General features: G+C 37.1%; 1 long non-coding RNA gene across 1 annotated transcript; it reads right to left on the bottom strand.

Annotated features, from left to right (window-relative positions):
- Positions 1 to 2141: 2141 nt before the first annotated feature.
- Positions 2142 to 3325, bottom strand: LOC145559664 (uncharacterized). The gene is made up of 3 exons (XR_014092849.1): positions 2918 to 3325; positions 2442 to 2603; positions 2142 to 2321 (listed from the first exon to the last, which is right to left on the bottom strand). It is a non-coding gene; the product is annotated as an uncharacterized LOC145559664 (long non-coding RNA).
- Positions 3326 to 16300: the final 12975 nt, after the last annotated feature.

The raw sequence follows: 16300 nt of genomic DNA, 5'->3' as shown, positions 1-16300 counted from the left end.
ATATATACTATTTTAAAACCCTTCATAAATTAATTAGAATAAGCTGAAATTATATTTAAAACACCATAAATTAAGTCCCAATTAATGGGTAATTAAAACCTAATATCAAGTGTTCTACAAAAATTCCAGCACTTTATTATACTTAAAACTTGCTGTAATTTGGTTTTAAAACACTTAAAACAAAGGCCTACCCTATAATACATCATAATCTTTCAATAAATCATGAAACAAGAACCTAGGGTTTCAAAAATTGGGGCTTTTTAATTAAAAACCAAATCTGAAAATTAATTCACACAATTACAATAACCAAACATCAAAATTAAATCCCAAAACTCATAAATTACAATTAGATCTAAGCATAGATTAAATTAAAATAAGAAAGCTAAGTTTTTTTTTTTTTTTTTTTTTTTTTTTTTTTTTTTTTTATATATATACTCGAAAAAGGGGTAAAAGGGGGGGGGGGGGGAAGAAAACGGCAGCCACCGGCTGTTGGCAGCGGCGGTGGCCACCTGCTGCCGGCGGCTTGCGCTGCTAGCAGCGGCGGCCACCAGCTGCCGGTGGCTGGCAGCGGTGGGGGAAAAGGGGCAGCCGAAAAAAAAAATAAGGGGAAGGGGAAAAGAAAAAGAAAGAAAAATAAGGAGGAGAGAGAGAGAAGTTTACCTTGGGTTTTCTCCACTCTGGGCAAAGTTGATTTGCCTCATAAGAGGGATATTTATACCCCTTCTCTATCTCCCCTTTTACCCTAACTTTCCTCCTTTAGTTTTTTCTAATCCCTTCCCTACTAAAACTTGTTAAAAATCATAATTTCCTAAAATAAAACCCCAACTTCTATTAATTAATTAATTAAACGACTTTTCCTTTTGTAAAATATTCCAAATTTACATGGGATAAATAATTAAAACATCATAATTAAAATGCTAGAGTTATTTAAATACCCTTATAAAATATATATATTAAATAAAATACGTATAAAATGTATATACATTAAATAAAATACATATAAAAATACGGGGTATTACAGCCTTAGCCGTTATCACGGTGGCGGTGATACCTTGGATATATCCTAAAAATGAGTTTTATTTAGAGTTAGAAGGTAATTTTACAGAAAGGGAATTTTCGGGGTATTACAAAGTGGTATCTGGGAGTTTTGGTTGGATTTTAATTACTACTAAGCCAAAAATGTGTTTTTAAGGTACCTATGTTCAAAAATCTTGGCCAAGTGCTTATTTTAATGATTTCAAAAATATTTTAAGAGTACTTATTTTAAAATAAAGGGCCAATTTTTTATTTTTATTTTTGAAGGGTCCGGATTTATCAATAGTTCGGGCAATGAATTTTCGAAAGTGAAAATTGAATTTTAAATTATGTGTGCAGGCATACGAAGTAATTAAGGTATGTAATTATGTGTTAATCGCTTTTAAAAGCATGTGGTGAGATTGGGTAGGAGAAGAAAGGGCATATAGGTTAGAATCTATTTCTTTCCTCTGTGCATATATTTTTCTTATGAGATGTTCAAGCATGTTGTATGAATAAGTGTTTATTAATGAAAGCATGCAATATGTGAATTATTCTATGTGAGCTATCAAGATTGTATGATTGAACATCGAACTTAATTTTCTGCAAGAACTGAATTATTGTTTTGGGAACGGTTTTCTATTGGTAGCTGGTTTTTTTTTTTTACAAGATACCTAAACCTATACCCTGTGAGTTTCTATGATGAGAATTTTGAGGAATGTTAAGGCACTACTACAAAAATAAGCAAAGAGACCCGTCCAAAAATGCCTTAGAGATCCCCTTTGAACGGGTCTCTATCTCAGTGGTCTCTTTGATAAAGAGACCCTTCATAAGGAGCAGTCTGTCTGTAAGAACAAATAGACCCGTTGTTGGAGATAGGCGGTCTGTTCTATAAGCTATGAAATGATAATTTTAGAAGGAAAAGAGACATGTCATATGAAATATATGGTCTGTTTAGTGGTATTAAACAGACCTGCTACCTAACACAACGGGTCTGTTAAATCTTTAGTTTTATAAAAAATAATAATTTGATTTTTGATATTTGAATGTTGCGCACTATTAAAATTGGCAGAGTAAAGCAAAATTCAATTTAACAACATTTTAAAATACACATAAAAAAATTACCCAAATTAAATTAAAATTGAAATTAAGCACAATAAAGATTACAATTATACTGCAAATAATAATTAAATCATGTTACATTAATCTCATTGGAACTATCTTATCTCTAGTTACATTAAAATTCACTATTAAACTTTAACCACCCAATATCTGCGGTTATGCACCGACCTCCATTCTTTCCATTTCTTGAGAAGATAACACCGCCATTATGAAAAGAAAAAATATAAACAAAGGCAGAAAACAAATAAGTTACAAATGTACAATGTAGAGGCAAGAAATTAGGAACAAGAGATGAAATCAACTACCTCACAATTCATGAAAAAATTGAACACCATCGTACCAACGAATCAATGAGATTTGTAAAGGAGAATAGCAACAACTCTAAATGTGTGCCCAATTCGATTTTCGGACTGGATATTCAGCGAATTTACATCATTAAGAGCAATGTAAATTATTACGATTTTTTCCTGCAAAAAACCTTAATTTGCTAAGCCTTACATCTCAACAAGTGTAAATTAAAAGCAACGAACATAAGAGAGTAATACTGGTTTGATCTATAATCGCAAATGATGTATAAATCGACCAACAATAAGGGGTAATAAACTAAATTAAACTCAAGAAAAATAGACTAATCAACCCTGATTAATTTCACACAACAACCAAGCTCATATATATATTTCTTTTGCTCTAAAAAACGATTGTTATTAAAAAAATACAACTTAAATTCAACCTGATATGACATAATTACACAAAAATGTGAAACAACCCATATTAAAATTACCTGTGAAACATTAAAAATAATCACATTCATCTTAAACGACAACCTCTTGGGCCAAAGACGAAGCGACGCGGATCTTCAAACAATCCAATGTGCCGTGAAGAACAGCTCGGACTAAAATGGTTAAGCCGACGTGCTTGATGGCGGTGACTCCGACAAGGAAGTGTTGTTTTAAAATGTGTTCTTCAATGCAGTTTAAGGTTTAGACTAAGGGGCAGGATTTGTGATTTGGGCTTGTGGTGTTAGGCCATTGATTGGTGGTGATCGGTATTTTATGGGCTAGGTTGAAGGTGATGGTGGCGGTGAAGGTGAAATGGGGTTGGTTTTAGGGTTTCGTTTTTATATAGAAATTAAGATGAGATAAATGGTAAATGTAGAGAGGTGTGTGTTTCTCTCTCCTATTTCATATGATTGAATGAATTTTAAAAGTATGGAAATTCACAAGTACAAAGGACCGAGAAGAGAAGACAAAAAGGTGGAGGAAAAAGTTAAGATCTACTTGTATAAGGTAAGTGACCCGTTAACTAATCAACGGCTCTTATCTCCCTTATTTTTTTTATTGAAAAAAGGTAAGTGACCCGTTAACTAATCAACGGGTTTCTTATCTCCCTTATTTTTTTTTTATTGAAAAAAGGTATGAGACCCGTTAGCTGTAATATTAGATCTATTACATAAAATAGACTTGTTGGGTGACATAACAAATCTATAACTAGGGGTTCCTTTTCCAAGTTTTGTAGTAGTGAGGATTTTGAAATTTCAATGGCTTATGTTAGGATTGTTCGCTTTAATGTTCTTATTTGAGATGTAATTTGGTGGAAATCTTGGGATGCACGTCACCACATGGGTGTGAGTATTGTGTTTTGGGATAGTTTGCTGTTGAAATACCTTGTCTAGTTATTAAGAATAATGAGTACTTGAATTTTGCGCACTTGTGTATTAAGACACAAAGGTATGAGAATAAAGAGATTGATACTAATGATTAAAGAGCTTATAATTGGGAGAATTTGTGATTTTATATCCATTTTGAGGAATATGTTTTTTCTTTGAGCACGAGTTTGAGTTGAGATCAAGATTGAACAAAAACCCATGAGAGTTGAGCATAAAAAAAATTGTATAAAGATGAGTAATAATGAAAGTTATTATATGAGATGAGGGATACTCAATTCGAATCAATTGGAGTTTGACATTTTAAATTTAGTGACTTATGATTTCTTTTAATTATAGTTTTTTGTTTTAGGATGGAGAATTGAGCATATACATTTAAATTGTATAAAGATGAGTAATAACGAATCCTGATCGTCGTGCTTGTAAAGAAGTCGAATGGTACTTGGCGCATGTGTGTTGATTACACTAACTTGAATAGAGCATGTCCGCTTCCAAAGATCGACTGTCTAGTCGACTCTACAGCCGGACATGCTTGATGAGTTCATGGACGCCTACTCAGGCTTTCATCAGATTCCCTTGTGGAAAAAAGATCATGAGAAGACATCATTCGTCACTGATTAGGGGTTATTTTGTTACACTGTGATGCCGTTTGGCTTGAAAAATGCGACTAATTCCAAAGGATGATTAATATAGTCTTCATTAACCAAATTGGGAGTAATGTAGAGGCGTACATCGATGACATGATAGTCAAAACCATGCAGCAGGCGGATCACCTTGCTGATCTCCAAAAAACTTTCACCACACTCTGGTGGCATAAGGTCATGCTTAATCCAAGAAGTGTGTCTTTGGAGTTGTGTCTAAGAAGTTTCTCAAATTCCTGATTGGCCAGAGGGGGATAGAGGCCAACCTTGAGAAAATACAGGCAGTCATTGTCATGAAGACACTCTATATGTACTTAGTTGTCTTAGATCATGCTCTGAGTGTTGTTCTCCTTGCTGAAAGAGACGACATCCAGCTCCCGGTCTATTTCATCAGTCATGTTCTTAGGAATGCAGAACTTCGGTACACCATGGTTGAAAAATTTGGCCTTGCTGATCTAAGGCAGAGACTAGGTCATTGAAAACTAATCTACCCTTGGTTAAAACAAAATTTGTAATCTCTCAACACACTCCTATACCAAGCATAGAGTAAGTCGAGGGTCGAACCACTAGGAATGGGAGGTGAATGCTAATGTCAAAGCTAAGCTATTTCGAAGCAATGAAGTGAGGTGTGTATATTCTAAACAATTAAACAATAAAAAATGAAATCAAATCTATCAAGCACTAGGGTTAGGATCCGCATATACTTGGAATGGATATAGCTAATTGGGATTGAAGATGACTAAGTCGAGTGTTGCAAGGGAAAATCAATTAAGCAATCAAGAGAGTAAGGTAGGCTAATCTCCTAGAGGTCAAGCTAGCGTCAACTACGAGAGACTCTAACTAGGAACCTTGCAAACCTACTTAATCGACAAAAGCAAGCCACAAATCAATTTTCCGTATCAATGCGAGCTTACAATGCATTCTAGCACTAGTAGAAAAAAAAGCATTAGGCACCCCCCATATGGCACCGGTTCAGGCTAAACCGGTGCCCAAAACCGGTCTGGAAATGGGCGGGATTTTACCAAAAGAGAAAAGGCACCGGTTTGGCCTGAACCGGTGCCAAAAATTAAAAAGGCACCGGTTTGAATCGGTGCCAATTGAACCGTTCCTTACTTTAAAAAAAAACGGTTAAACTTAAAAAAAAAAAAAAAAAAAAAAAAACGGCCATATAAATATGAAACCCTATTTTGCTTTACTACTAGCTCGCCGCTTCATTCTCCTCTCCTCTTCTTTCCTACTATTTCTCTCTCCTCTTCTCCTCTCCTCCTCTTTCACTCCACTTAACCTCCTTCCCTTTCTCATCGATCTCCTCCTTCTCATCTCCTCCTTCCCTTTCTTCGTTCTCATCTCCTCCTTCAAGCTCACCACGAAGACCACCACGGAGACCACTACGAACACCACCACGGAGACCACCACGAACACCACCACGAACACCACCGCAAGCACATGCAACAACACCACGGAGACCACTCCTCCTCCCTCAATTTCTGGGTTTTTGTGTTGTGATTTTGATTTTTGATTTTTGAATTTTGTTTTTCGATTTTGATTTTCGATTTTTTCTGGGTTTTTTCGATTTCAATTTTTTTTCGTTTTTGTTTTATTTTAATTGATTTCTGGGTTTTTTTATTTGTTCGTTTTTGTTTTTATTTTTTCGATTTCTGGGTTTTTCAATTTTTATTTTTGTTTTTCGATTTCGATTTTGATTTTTGATTTTTGATTTTCTTTTTTATCGATTTTGATTTTTGTGTTTCGATTTTTACTTTTGTTGTCTGATTTTGATTTTTGATTTTTGTTTTTCTTTTTTTTTCGATTTTGATTTTTATGTTTCGATTTTACTTTCGTTGTCTTATTTTGATTTTGATTTTTGTTTTTCGATTTTGATTTTCAATTTTTTCTGGGTTTTTCCGATTTCAATTTTTTTTTTGTTTTTGTTTTTATTTTAATTGATTTCTGGGTTTTTTAATTGTTCGATTTTGTTTTTATTTTTATGATTTCTGGGTTTATTCATTTTTTTTCCTGGGATTTTGTTTTTATTATTTCGATTTTGTTTTGATGTTTTGATTTCTGGGTTTTTTTCGATTTTATTTTTAATTTAATCGATTTTAATTCGATTTTTTTTTCTGGGTTTTTTTTTTTTTTTTTCGCAGCTTGTTCATTTTAATCAATTTATTTTTGATGTTTTAATTGGCGCAGGTATACATAATCCAAGAATCAAGAATCAAGAATATGGGGATTTTTAGATTGTGATGTTGTAATATTTTTTTTTTGATTTATATTGTAGTTTTTTTTATTTATTTATATGTTGTAATTTTTTTTGATTTATAAGTAATTTTTTTTATTGATCTATGTTGTAAAATTTTATTGATTATATATTAAACAGAATCGTTTAGACGTTTATATTGATTGTGATGTTTGATTTATATTTTGTGTTTTTATTTAAATTAGTTTATTTAATTTTTAAGTAAAAAAAAAAAATATATATATATTTTTGGGGGTTTTTTGGCACCGGTTAACCGGTGCCAAAAACTTTGAAAAAAAATTTAGTGGGCCTTTTTGGCACCGGTTAACCGGTGCCTATTACACCCTATGGCACCGGTTTTGAACCGGTGCCAAAAACCATGTTTTTGGCACCCCTCACATAGGCAGCGGTTCAAACCGGTGCCTTAGACCGGGTTTGAACCGCTGCCAAATGCCTTTTTTCACCTAGTGTAGTGTAATAATCAAAGTTAGCTACTCTTCAATTAATCACACACATGCACTTAATCAATTAACAAATGTAATCAAAACATCAACTCCATCAATTTCCCCCAATTAGCATCAATCCATTACTCATATATGCTTCACCATTCCCCTAGCAAGAGAACTACTCACAATCCATTGAATCAAGATCAATACTAAGCTAATCAACAATTTCATCATCATTATATCAATAAAACTAATTCAATCACAAATTCAATTCAAACTTGAACAATCAACAAAGCAATTGAAATGATAAGCTAAAGATTGCATTAAAGTAAAAGAAATCCTTACAAACTTGCTTCAATTCAATGGAGAAAATGCTAGAATTACCAATCTTCAATCATCAATCAAGAACTTATCACTCTACAATCTAGAGTTTCTCTCTCTAAAATTCTAATTCTAATTCTATTCTAATTTTTGAATAATATTCCCCTCTTTAAAAATAGAATGAAAATCTATATATAGTAAAACTAACTAATAGAAGTTAGTTAGATCATCCCCAAATAAACTCGTGCAGGTGCGGCCAACCATCAGGGAGAGCGCGGCCGCGCAAATCCGGGTACGGAACAAAGACCCATACATGCGCGCCCGCGCCCGAAAGAGGTGCACCCGCCCCAACAGGCGGCGCGACAGTGCCTGGGAACAGGGCAACTCTTTTCCCTATCATGCCAATGTTCCTCGTACGTTCCACTTAATGCTCTTGATAAACATGGGACTTTGCAATTTCTAAACTCCATATTTGTGGGTTCAACACGAGAAATCATGCCCCCACGACTTGAATGCACAGCTTAAGGACTTTAGGAACTTGCACTTCTCCATGCTTGAGCTTCAAATGGAGAACATTAGACATCCTAATCAATGCCAAACTGGGAAGAGGCCTCGGGAAACTTGGATAACGACCTTAACCTGAAAAATAAAGGAAAACAAGCAAATAAAAGAGAAAATAACGAAATAAACCAAGAAATGCATAAAGAAAGAAATCTAACTAAGAAAATGCAAACTAAAAGAAATAAAGAGTAAAATTCAGGAAAAGCTAAGTAAAAGATCTATAGAATAACATGAAATTCACCCTAAAAAGAACCAAATGAGTGCCATAAATGACACTCATCAAATTCTCCCAAGCTAGACTTTTGCTCGTCCTCGAGAAAAACAAAGCAAGAAAGAATAAGGATGAAAGACTTATTCAAAAAGAAAAAGAAAGACATAAGACGGGAATATACACTAAGACTCACTAACGTAGGAATCACAGTTGTTTTGAGCTACAACAAGCCCTTTAAACCCCAAAGTCGCCTATGAGGACGAGTGAGGTCTCGTAAAGGTTTCCTAAGAGCTTAACCTATAACTCTCCACCAACATACATGAGGCAAACCACAAAAAGTAAAATAAAAGAAAGAAAAACAAAATTAAAACCTTTACAAATTCGACTTTACAAAATGACCACATTTCAAATGAATAAACATCTTTCTTAAGAAAATAGGGGTATGCACGTTTCAAGATATCCGAGGTTGATTGAAACATAGAGTATGCTAAGCATAGAGAAATAATTATCACAATTCATCTTCATCCCGTTCGATCTTACCGCGTTCTCCCTATATCTCAAATCTCCCTCTAATGAGCATCTCAATAGCTCCTCAAAGGAGCCGGAAAAGAACACATTTTTGGGCTACACGACGTCTTGACTATGTATCCCCTCTCTTTAGGCTTTAACTCATAATGCCCTTCCTCGAAATTTGACTCAACCTCTAAGTCGAAAGGTCTTTCCCAATGGTTGTAACGTAAGGGCAAAAAGGGTTAGGGGTAGGCTAAAATTTTAAAATTTGGCGATATTCCTAATTAGTGAAGCAAAGGGTGATCAAACCTTCTCCTCATAACCAAGCAATCGCCAAACAAAAACAAACTAACTCCCCCAAGCTTATTCAAAGCTATAACCACATCATATATACTGACAGGGTAAAGTCGTATCCCCTAATCAAAAGTAAATACCTAAGTCCTCTAACTAAAGTAGATAGGGAAGTAGGGTCGATATCCACAGGGAAACAAGTCTTTCTACTCCTAATTAATTATTATAATCTAAATTATCTAAGTAACCAATATTTTTGGGAATAAATTCTATACTACAAAGAATAAGGTCGGAAGAAATAAAATAGGGAGAAAATCAAATATTAAAAGACCTAGGGCATAGGTTCACTAATAAACAATATTCCAGGGTAAATCATAATAAGCAATCATCAAGCATTGATTAATCAGATTATAAAGGGCTTTCGCTACGTATTATAATCACAGAGTTAATTTACCGGTATTAAATCTCATCTGTCGAATCTCGACTTAACCATTTATAAATTAGTCCGTCTATTGAAACTAAGCCTAAACATCAATTCTCATCTGTCGAATCTCGAATTAATATTGCTAAACTCATACAATTAAATCTGGCCAAACCTAATTGCATAGCATTAAATCAATTAATAGGAAATTAACCAAGCATTGGTAATTAACAATCACAAAATTACCCCTTCATATCATTTATTAGATCCCCATAAACCCTAGAAATAAAACTACTCAAGCATCTTCATAACTAAACTAATCAAATAAATAAATAAAAGCATAATCAAAGAAGTAAATAAAATAGCTGAAATTAATAGAGAAGAAATTGTTACCAAAAGAAATCTGGATTAATGAAAGTAATTAAGAACAAAAGTTGAGAGAGAATTTAAGAGAGAGAAATATCCTAAGTAGAGAGAGAGAATCTAAAGAAGAAGGTAATCCAAAATTACGTACATAATTCGTACTTAAACATTCCTCAAAACAAAAATTAAAACTAATCTAATCAGCTCTGAGAAAAACACGCGCCCGATCAGGCGAAGGGCCGCCCGATCGGGCCCGCCTTTTTGCCTTGCTAGCTACTGGTGTGCCGCGCCCGATCGAGCTTACCCTCACCCGATCGGGCGCGCCTCTTCCTTGAGGGTCCCTATGCGCGCAGCCGCCCGATCGGGCCCGGTCTTCTTCTTCGAGGCTTGGATTTCGATTGGGCTCAATTCCTCGGCCCAATCTAAGTTTCCTCATCGGGTCTTGATTAATCGATCCAATAGCCCCGGTATCTCATACCGAGACCTTAATCATCGGTTCTCACCGATCCTGGGCTTCAAGAGTGGCCGTGTCCTTCTAGCTTCCGTAGTTGATCCATAAAAACCCGGGAAAATGCTCCCAAAGTGCAATTTCCTGTAAAATACAACTAAAACTACGAAAACACTAGAAAACACAAATTAGTAATAAAAGTGGCCCTAAAGAGCCAAAAACACTACTAATTATGACCGCGGGACGGGGGTAAAACACTATATAAATTGGATATATCAAACTCCCCCAAGCCAAACCTTTTCTTGTCCCTAAGCAAAGAGCTCATCAACGAACATATAAAACATGCCTCATCCCAATAAACAAAATCAAGCACAAACGATTCAAGATAAATATAATGAACATGCTTCAATGTCAATCAATCTCTTTCATCTAATTATCATTCATCCCCAACAGTTGTCAAGTAAAGCAAACCACATGAGCATATAGAATTCAAGACTAGTGCTCACGCACTCAACTCTCATTTATGTGGCGAGTAAAAGAGGTACTCGATTGCTCTCCAACCAACCCCTTTATTTGTGAACAATGCCCTCCCATCTCACACTCTCGTGTGTTTAAAACAATGAACGCTCAACCTACTAGTCGACTCGAAATATGTCAAATCATAACTTGCATTGATAAACAACACTTTCACATTCATACAACTCTAAGCACAAAGGTCGGAAGGTCTTTAAAGTTTGTAATGTAAGGTTAGGGTAAAGGGTAGGATAAACTTGGGAATATGTGAGAGAAAAGCTATGCATTAAGGGAGCCAAATCCTAATAAACCCATGATCAAAATAAATGATGATCATACATCTCCATCAACATAACTAACTCCAACAAGAATCCACCAAACACAACTCCAAACAATATAAACAATCCCAACACTTACAAATTTCACTCATAAAAATATGATAATGTAGAACTTGAGTGAAATACAAACTTTGAACTCATTCTTTTTCTCTTTCTTTTCAAACTTGAATTTTTTCCTTTTTCTTTTGATTTTTTTTTCTTTTTTTTTTCTTGAACAACCTTCAAATAAAACAATTAAACATTAAAAATTTCTTCCTTTTGCTCTTTTTTTCTTTTTAACTCATATTGGAAATTTCAACTTTGTAACACAATATATCAATATTTTCCAATCATAAAATCAAAGAACAATCACTCTTCTTTTATTCCCACATTGTGCAAATAATGTGCACACCACAACTCCCTCACCTCACCAACTAATAGCTCCCCCAAGCCAAGCTTGGGACTAGTAACCAATGGGGCTCATATAGGCTTGTAATGTGGCTAAATAAACAATAAAAGGGCACAAGCAACAACATGGGTAACAAGAAGGGAACAAATGTATCTAATATCGTCTGAAGGCTTCCTAAGAGAACAAATGTCTTCGTCCTCCTCAATGTGCATAATAATGAGTCATATAAACATTACTTATAGTTGCAAATCAATACTCAAATTCATTGACATATCAGGAACTATGGAACTATCACACATTCCTAACCAAATCAACTAGTCAAGCACTATATTCACAAATAGTTGGCAAAATTGACGCATGTTTAGGAATCCAAACAATTAAACTTCAAATCATGATCAACAAATTCACAAAGCTCATTATCATATACCAAGAATCAAAACAATATTTTCTAAGTATGGGACACAAGGAAGCATGAATTACAATTCATTGGAACGTATTTTTGAATTTTTTTTATTTTTCAAATTTTTTTGTATTTTTTTCATAAGGGAAAGCAATAAAAACTACACTAGGAAAGCAATAAATAGAGAAGAGAGAAAGAAAGTTACCATATATACAAGAAATCTCCCCCCAAGCCAAATCAAGCAATGCCCTCATTGACTTGGGAGGGTAGCTAGGAGAAGCTACTCCTCATTATCATCCATCCTCTCATATCCTCCTCCATAGCTTGAGCCGGCACCACCTTGGCTCGGTCCAGCACCACCATAACCCGAACCACCTGCAAAGTAGTTAGGGTTCACATTCCCCCCCATACCCCCAAAAGGAGCGTCACCCCCATATCCATGGACTGAAGAGTAGTCCACATAAGTACCATATGCACCGGGGTGAGAATACCCTCCTTGGGGGTATTGGAACCAATCGAGAACTAATGCCTCGGGGGGAATAGCCCCTCGGCGTGCATAATAATCATACATGGGGTATAGACCCCTCCCGAGGTTCCTCTCTATGTGTCCTACCTGCCCATCCAAGGTGCTTAACCTAGAATCTAGGTTTTGCATCATACCCTCAACTCTCCCTTGCCCCATCTCGATATGGTCTAATTGGCTCCTAAAAGCCAAAAAGTCATAAGGGGCATTGGGGTCGACGTTATAGTCGACCGAGGAAGTGGGTACGCCATATGTGAAGGGTGGAGGTGGTGGGTAGTGTGGTGAATGGTGATGGGGGGAATGGTCTTGGGGAGATTGGTGGGGTTGTGGTGAAGGGTGAGGCGGTTGAACCTCACCTTGACCGTTAATCTCAAAAGTATAAGAAGGCTTCCCCTTCTCAAATTTGGTCAAGGCGGGGTTGGGTAAGGTGAAGGCTTGGTCCCTCCTACCCGATTGTCGGTGGACTATCCACCAAGTGTCACACCCCACGGGTTGCTCCCAGTTTAGACTCTCTAAATAGGCTAGGTCCATGAGGTTTGAGCCTACAACTTTCCTATGCCCATCCGGGTCCCATCCTAGGTGTTTTTTGGCAATGTGGGTCACTAACCCCCCCAAAATAAATAGGTGCCCTAGACCTACTTGCTTCGGCCGCATTGGCCGCCCTTTGGAAGTGATTGGCTATCCTATGGGGTATATTCAATTTTTCAGCGTTGGGAATTGCATAGGATGCCAATAGTTCCAATTCATCTCTCCTCACATTTGCCAGTTCATGCCTCCCAAAAATAGTGAGGCCGGTAAATCTTTGCCAAAATTTTGGGACGGGATGTTGAATCCACGTCCCTTTGGCATGCTGGAGGTTAATTAAATCCTCCCCAGTTAGCCTCTTGTAGACCATAACAGTGTGGTCTTGAGGGTTCAATCGGTTTATCCGATTTCAAATCAAACAACTTTCCAAATTCTTTAAGAGTTAGTCTCACATCGTTGTTCAATAATCGGAATTGTACATGAGTGATTAATGCATTCATTTTAATAACATTAAAACTTGAAATAAATTATAATGTTAAATAGTCATACGTATCATGGCACATTTGAAAGAAACCACTCATGCCTATACCTTTGAACAATTTTTCCACATATTTATCTAGACCTAATCTAGCTAATGTGGGGTGATGAACAAAACGGGTTGAGATTACCTGTCGATCAATGAGGTTTAGCATCCTAGCCCGTTGCTCCTCCGAGGTGATGACAACCTCCTCCCATCCCGGTATTTGAAGGTCCGGGTTGATCGTTGGTTGTGGTGCCCTCGAACTTTCACCCCTTTGTGTCCTTGAACGCTTTGAAGCCATTGTATGTGGAAAATTGGGTATTTGGAGCTTTCTCTCTCTAAGGGTTTGAAGGAAGTATGAGAGAAAGTGGGAGAAATGGGTGGAAAATGTAGAGGAAGGTGTGAGGATTAAGAATATGTAAGAAATTTGAGGTTTTGATGGGTGAATTTGAGGAGATCTTGGATTGAAGGTGGAGTTGAAGGTTTGAAAATGGAGGTTTTAGAGAGAGAAAGTGTGAAGGAGAAAGGAGTAAGGAAGAAAAAGAAAAGAGAAAGGGAGAAGGGGTTTAAAACCCCGGATTAAAAAGTCGCGCCCGATCGGGCGAAGGTGGTTCAGGAGGATTTGTAAAGTGCGCGCCCGATCGGGCGACGTCCGCCCGATCGGGAGCGAACTCGAACCTGGAAATCGCCCTTTGCTCGCCCGATCGGGCGAGCTTTGCCCGATATTTCTTTTTGTGGCACTCGATTTCTCCAAAATTTCGCCCGATCGGGCGAAATTTCCCTCGATTTCTTCCCTGACTTGCGCGCCCGATTGGGACTCCTTGCCCGATCGGGCGAAGTTAAGCTCCGATAAAATCAATATTGCGCGCCGATTGGGCGTCTTTGCCCGATCGGGCGAAGTATTATGCAATTCTAACCTTAGGTGCGCGCCCGATCGGGCCCGTACCCAGGCCTGGAGCTTCTTTTTCTTCGCCTAAATTTTTTTTCTCTTGAAACCTCCGTACTTTGTGATCTAAAACCTGTACAAAAACACTCATGAAAGGTAAAATTAAGTCTCCTCACCTCTCTAAGAAAAAGTAAAAATAAAGAAAGATAAAAAATTAGTCTAGAACGCAAGAAATACGAGGTTCCTCCCGCAAAGCGCTGGTTTATCTAGGTCCCGCACGACCCTCTTACCACAGTGAAACTCAGATTGAATCGAAACCGCTTAGGTGAAGTAATTCAACTGCACCAATTGTAGCCCCCTCATGATATAGCTTCAGTCTTTGGCCATTAACCTTAAACTCGTTACCATGTTCGTCGAAAACCTCCACAGAACCGAATTTATTGGCCCTTTTTACAATAAAAGGACCCGACCACCTTGACCTTAACTTTCCTGGGAAAAGTTTAAGTCGAGAGTTGAATAGTAACACTTTATCACCCTCCTGGAATTCTCTCGGAAGGATCATGTTGTCGTGCCACTTCTTCGTCTTCTCTTTGTAGACTCGAGCACTATCATAGGCCGTCAACCTAAACTCATCGAGTTGATTAAGTTGAAGTAACCTCTTTTCTCCCGCTAGTTTGGCATCTAAATTGAGCTTCTTAATAGCCCAATATGCCTTATATTCCAATTCGACCGGGAGATGACATGCTTTGCCGTACACGAGTTTATACGGAGTAGTACCTATAGGGGTCTTGAAAGCAGTTCTGTACGCCCAAAGGGTATCGTCCAACTTGTCGCTCCAATCTTTCCTTGACTTTGCCACCACCTTCTCTAGAATGACCTTGATCTCACGGTTAGAAACCTCAACTTGGCCACTAGTTTGGGGGTGGTAGGCTAAACCTGTCCTATGGTAGACACCATACTTTTTGAGGAGGGTGTCTAACTTCCGTTCATGAAAGTGAGATCCTCCGTCACTTATTATTGCTCTAGGTACGCCAAATCTTGGAAAGATGGTCTTCTTGAAAAGTCTGTGGACCACCTCACTACAAGAAAATAACCTTTTCGTAGCGATTGTTAACCTTTAGTATCGACTGTAATTGCAACAAAAAGCTTTCCCAACGAATGGTCATTCGATACAATATCCCCCGTTGCCTTAGCCTTTAGTAGTGGTCTTCAATATCGCTGGGGTTGGATGATCTTTACAAGATTCGAACATGCAACCTCAAACTCTTATATTAAATGTTTCACCAATAAGCTATGACATATTTTATGTATTCTTTGTCAAACAATATTTATATATCTAGTGTTGAAAAGGCTTTCGTATCGATTTTTAGGATTTAGTGGCGATTGTAAACGATACGATTTCTCAAAATTATATACATGTGTAAAAATAGTGTGTATATGTATTATTATGTTTTCCGTATCGATTTTATATGGCAAAACCATGGCGATTGTAAAATGATACGACTTTCTTATTTATTTCACAAACAGACTTGCATATTGTAGCGAATGTACAATCGCTACAAAATAATCGCTACGAAAAGACATTTTTCTTGTAGTGCCTTGGCATCATTGGTAGGAGTGGCGATAGCCTCAACCCACTTGGATACATAGTCGACGGCGACAACAATATAACGGTTCCCTTTTGAAGAAGGGAACGGTCCCATGTAGTCAACACCCCAAACGTAAAAAATTTCAACTTCTATAATTCCTGTTTGGGGCATCTCATGCCTCCGCGAGATGTTGCCAGTCCTCTGGCAAGAGTCACAAGCCTGCACAAAAATGTTAGCATCCTTAAACATCGTAGGCCAATAAAAACCTGACTCATTAATCTTGGCCACTGTTTTAGTGGGGCCATGATGTCCTCCATATGGTGAGGTGTGGCAACTAGTAAGCACACCGTGGACTTCCCATTTGGGA

The sequence above is a fragment of the Chenopodium album genome, chromosome 9 (genome assembly GCF_948465745.1).
Source record: "Chenopodium album chromosome 9, dcCheAlbu1.1, whole genome shotgun sequence".
Lineage (NCBI taxonomy): Eukaryota > Viridiplantae > Streptophyta > Magnoliopsida > Caryophyllales > Amaranthaceae > Chenopodium > Chenopodium album.
The sequence above is the reverse complement of the archived record's forward strand: the minus strand, read 5'-3'. Positions and strand labels throughout refer to the sequence as shown.